The sequence below is a fragment of the Salvelinus sp. IW2-2015 genome, unplaced genomic scaffold (genome assembly GCF_002910315.2).
Source record: "Salvelinus sp. IW2-2015 unplaced genomic scaffold, ASM291031v2 Un_scaffold5351, whole genome shotgun sequence".
Lineage (NCBI taxonomy): Eukaryota > Metazoa > Chordata > Actinopteri > Salmoniformes > Salmonidae > Salvelinus > Salvelinus sp. IW2-2015.
In genome coordinates, this window is record NW_019946616.1 from 8,001 (window position 1) to 13,663 (window position 5,663).

Genomic DNA, 5,663 nt, shown 5'->3' on the forward strand with positions numbered 1-5,663 from the left:
CTCTATATCACTACCTGTAGAGCCCTTGGGTCACCCCATCCCCTCTATATCAGTGACCTTTGGAGCCTGGTCAGCCTACATCCCCTCTATAGTCACTACTACATGAGCCCTACTAGATAACGGCGCCATCCCCTCATAATAAGTACACGTACCTGTCGAGCCCTGGCCTCACCCCATCCCCTTCTATAGTCACCTGGCACCGCTGGTCACCCCATCCCCATCCTATAGTCACACCTCTACGAGCCCTGGTCACCCCCATCCCCTCTATATCACTACCTCTGAAGCCTGGTCACCCCATCCCCTCTATAGTTCACTACCGAGCCATGGCACATCATTAAGTCCCATACGACGGCCCTGGTCACCCCATCCCCTCATAAGTCCGACCTGTAGATGCAAGCGCCATGTTCACCCATCACCTCTATAGTCACTACCTGTGACCCTGGTCCACCGCCATCCCCTTATAAGTCACTGAACCTCCGCCCATGGGTCACCCCATCCCCTCTATAGTCACTTACACTACTGTAGCCCTGGTCACATCCCCATTCACTCCCGGGTCCCCTTTATAGTCACTACCTTCGGTCGAGCCCTGGTCACCGCCATCCCTCTATAGTCTCTACCTGTGAAGCCCTGGTCGACCTCCAATCGCCTCATATATCCACTAACTACAGTATCAGCCCTGGCCCCCTGGTCTCACCCCATCCCCTCTATTACGAGCCCTGGTCACCCATCCCCTCTATAGTCACCATAGACACTGGCCATCCTACTGTCAACCGACCTCTGTCCCCCATCCCCATCTATAGTCACTACCTTGAGCCACTTGTCCCCCCATCCCCTCCTATCAGTCACTACCATATCACCCTGGTCACCTCCATCCCCTCTATAGTCACTTACCGTACGAGCCCTGGTCACCATCCCTCTATAGTCACTACCTAATGTAGCCCTGGTCACCCCATCCCCTCTATATGTCAAGACTAACCTACCCGAGCCGCTGGTCAAAATAACTCCACCATAAAGGGAAAAGTTTGAGCCGTATCCAGACAGACGTAACCTTCTCTCCTGTTCTGTCCGTACTTGGTCTCCCACTGGTTGAGCAGGATGTTGAGGTAGCGTGGTTGTTTGAAGAAGCGCAGGTTATCGTGAGGAGCAGTGGATGGGAACACTCGTTCAAATCTCCCTTCCTGCTCAGCTCGTCCTCCGTCTCAGCCAGAGACACGCACTCCTCTGGAGTCATAAGTCCAGGATGGGGAGAAATTCCCTACAGAGAGAAAGGAACCACAGAGGGATCAGTGGGTCTTGAGGAACCATGGAAGAGGTCTTAGAGGACGAGGGTCTGACACCAAACAGAAGGTCCTTTGAGCGAGGTCTAGGAAACCAGATCCTAGGAAGGACCAGAGGGTCTTGAGGAAAACAGAGGTCAACAGAGTGTCTTGAGGACCAGGGACCAGAGGACTTGAGGAACCAAAGGAACCAGAGGGGTCTTGCAGGACCAAGGAACGCAGAGGGTTTGGAGAGACCAGAGGGTCTTGAGAAGCAGAAACCAGAGGGTTTTAACGGTCTTGTAGGAACCAGATGGGTCTGAGGAACCAAGGGGTCTTGAGGAACCAGAGGGGTCATTGAGGAACCAGAGGATCTTAGAGGAACCAGAGGGTCTATGAAGGAAACCAGAGGGTCTTGAGGAACCAGAGAGGTTCTTGAGGATCCAGAGGGTCATTGAGGAACCAGAGAGGTTCTTGGGACCAGAGGGATCTTGAGGAAACCAGAGGGTCTTGAGGAAACGCAGAGGGTCTTGAGGAACCAGAGGGTCCTGAGGGAATCAGAGGGTCTTGAGGATCCAGAGGGTCTTGGAGGAACAGAGGCGTCTTGAGGAACCAGAGGGACTGAGGAACCAGAGGGAATCAGTGGGTCTTGAAGGACCAGAGGTCCTTGAGGACCAGAAGGTCTATGAAGGAACCAGATGGTCTTGAGGAACCAGAGGTCTTGAGGAACGCAGAGGGTCTTGAGAACACAGAGGGTCTTGACAAGGAACCCAGAGGGTTCTTGGAGGAAGCCAGAGGTCTTGAGGACAGAGGGTCTTGAGGAACCAAAGGTCTTGAGGAAACCAGAGGGTCCCTTGAGGAGGATCCAGAGGTCTGAGGATCCAGAGGGTCTTGAAGGAACCAGAGGGTCTTGAGGATCCGAGGATCTTGAGGAACCAGAAGGGTCTTGAGGAACCAGAGGGTTTGATGTAACCAGAGGGTCTTGAGGACGCCAGAGGGTTTCTTGGAGAACAGAGGGTCTTGAGGAAACCATGAGGGATCAGTGGGTCTTGAGGAAACCAGAGGAACCAGAGGGTCTGAGGAACTCAAGAGGGTCTTGAGGACCAGAGAGTCTTGAGAGGAACCAGAGGGTCATTGAGGAACCAGAGGGTCTTGAGGAACCAAGAGGGTCTTGTGGAACCAGAGAGGTTTGTGGAACCAGAGGGTCTTGAGGAACCAGAGGGTCTTGAAGGAACCAGAGGGGTTATATACTGATTGATTGATTGCCGTGGTTTCCCCTATAATTAATTTATAGCAGCGGCACAATTGCGCTTTAAGCTCAATAGTGAAAGTTACAATATCGAGTCGTTGAGAAACTTCCAAAGTATCTAGCTAGCTAGATTGGAATTCTGGAAGCTAAATCGATAGAAGACCCACAGGAAGACCTGGACCTTGAACACACATATGTCAGGACTTAAAACCTCATAACTGGACCCTTGACACAGATCATGTCAGGAACTTAAAACTTATAAACTGGACTTGAACACAATCATGTCAGGAACTTAAAACCTTCATAACTGGACTTGAACACAGATCATGTATGGGACTTAAACCTTCATAAACTACCTTGAACACGATCATGTCAAGGACTAAACCTCATAACTGGACTTGAACACACCATCATGTAGGACTTTCGACTTCAAGTCTGGGAAAATTTCCCAGTACATTACATTTACAATAAGTCAATGTTAGCAGAACGCTCTTATCCAGAGCGAACTTTACACATTGGAAAGGTTCATACATATTCAATCCTGGTCCCCCCGTGGGGAATGAACCCCAAACTCCTGGCGTTGCAAGTGCCATGCTCTACCAACTGAGCCACACGGGACCAGTAGTTGCATCTGTCGCTGCATGAATATACCTGGTCTGCAAAAGCGCTGGCTCAGGTAGAAGGCCCGTTTGACTTTCTCATCAGTAGAAATATCCGATCTGGTTCTCTCCCGGGTTCCTCCACTCAAACTGAAACACACAAAACACAGAAAAAAAAAGAAAAACCAAGTCATTATACCGATCCACAAAGCAAAGACAATAAGGTATTGATGAACACCACGCTATCGTCTTATGGGCTGTTGAGTGTGTCCAGCAGAAATTCCTAATTTGCTCCCTACACCTCCCGCTTCAATGTTTATAGATCGGAAGGGTCTAGAAGGGAATAGGCAGTGTAGTGGTTGGAGCCATATTGATTCCACCGGACAGATCGGAAGGGTCTAGAAGGGAATAGGCAGTGTAGTGGTTGGAGCCATATTGATTCCACCGGACAGATCGGAAGGGTTAGGGCCAAAGGAAAGGGTGGGGACGGAAATTGTGACCAGCAGTGATCAATGGTGTTAATGACCTGCTGGAGGAGCTGCCGGAGGAACTGAAGGACGGGTGCACCTCTTCTCTCTGAGGCAGAAGGAAACCCGCCAGGTTTAACACATCTCTGATCATCTGGCCCTTTATGGTCACGTCCAGAGCGGTGCTGGAGTGGAGGCTGACAGAGAGAAGAGAATGAAGGAGAGAGAGTGCAGGAACACACAGAAGGGGTCAGTAAAAGCCACAGTAAAGACACTTATCAGAGAGACTGAATAAGACGGCGGGAACACTGCTCACACAAGACACAGGTTAAGGTGTTGGTACTAAAAAGCTACGGCTGTTAGAAATCATTCCAAAATAGAAATGCCATAGTGTCTTTAAAATCGGGTAGAATGATCTGTCTGCTACCTTGGAGATATATTGACCTCCAGAACCCAAGGCTTGAGGTTCTCATCCAGCATGACGTCAAAGCCAAACAGCTCATGACAGCTGTAGGAGGAGCGCAGGTGCATCTTGACTAGCGTGTTGACGTACGGATCAGACCTGATACACAGAGAGACAGAACAGTTTATAAAAACATTAATAAATGCTCATACCTGCTTATAACAAGTTATAAAGTATTATACCTGCAGGCTGTGGTACCAAGACATGTATAATTCATTAATCAAAATGGCAAGACCTAGTTATTCTGGGATACACATAATGCCACAGCTTCATTAAAAGACACACCATAGATACAATAATTAGTTGTGTTTAACTCTGACCATAGATACTACACTGAAAAAATATATAAAATGCAACATGTAAAACATAAGTATTCACACCACTGAGTCAATACTTTGTAGAAGCCGCGTTGGCGGCGATTACAGCTTTGAGTCGTCTTGGGTATGTCTGTATCTTTGAGTCGTCTTTAATATCTCTATCAGCTTTGAGTCGTCTTGGGTATGTCTGTATCAGCTTTGAGTCATCTTGGGTATGTCTGTATCAGTATTGAGTCGTCTTGTATATGTCTGTATCAGCTTTGAGTCGTGTCGGGTATGTCTGTATCAGCTTTGAGTTGTCTTGGGTATGTCTGTATCAGCATTGAGTCGTCTTGGGTATGTCTGTATCAGCTTTGAATCGTTCGGGTATGTCTGTATAGCTGAGTCATTGGGTAGTCTGTATCAGCATTGAGTCGTTCTTGGGTATGTCTGTACAGCTTTGAGTCGTCTTGGGTAGGTCTGTATCGCATTGAGTTGTTGTCGGTATGTCTGTACCAGCTTTGAGGTCGTCTTGGGTGGTCTGTATCAGCTTGAGTTGTGTCGGGTATGTTGTACAGCATGAGTCGTCTGGGTATGTCTGAGTCATCTTGGGTATGTCTGTATCAGCTTTGAGTCATCTTGGGTATGTCTGTATCAGCTTTGAGTCGTCTTGGTATGTCTGTATCAGCATTGAGTCGTCTTGGGTATGTCTGTATCAGCTTTGAGTTGTCTTGGGTATGTCTGTATCAGCTTTGAGTCATCTGGGTATTCTGTATCAGCATTGAGTCGTATTTGGTATGTCTGTATCAGCATTGAGTGTCTTGGGTATGTCTGTATCAGCATTGAGTCGTCTTGGGTATGTCTGTATCAGCTTTGAGTCTCTTGGTTATGTCTGTATCAGCATTGAGTCGTCTTGGGTATGTCTGTAAGCTTTGAGTTGTCTTGGGTATGTCTGTATCAGCTTTGAGTCGTCTTGGGTATGTCTGTCAGCTTTGAGTCATCTTGGGTATGTGCTTATCAGCTTTGAGTCGTCTTGGGTATGTCTGTATCAGCATTGAGTCGTCTTGGTATGTCTGTACCAGCTTTGAGTCGTCTTGGGAATGTCTGTATCAGCATTGAGTCGTCTTGGATATGTCTGTATCAAGCTTTGATTCGTCTTGGGTATGTCTGTATCAGCATTGAGTCGTCTTGGGTATGTCTGTATCAGCATTGAGTCGTCTTGGGTATGTCTGACAGCTTTGAGTCGTCTTGGGTGTAGAGTCTGTATTCAGCATTGAGTTCGTGTCGGGTATGTCTGTATGCAGCATTGAATCGTCTCGGATATGTACTGTGA

The 5,663-nt window shown here is 48.1% G+C and overlaps 1 pseudogene; it reads right to left on the minus strand.

Annotated features, from left to right (window-relative positions):
- Positions 1 to 992: 992 nt before the first annotated feature.
- The window catches only part of LOC112078168 (uncharacterized), a 12,380-nt pseudogene continuing 7,709 nt past the window's right edge, over positions 993 to 5,663 (minus strand).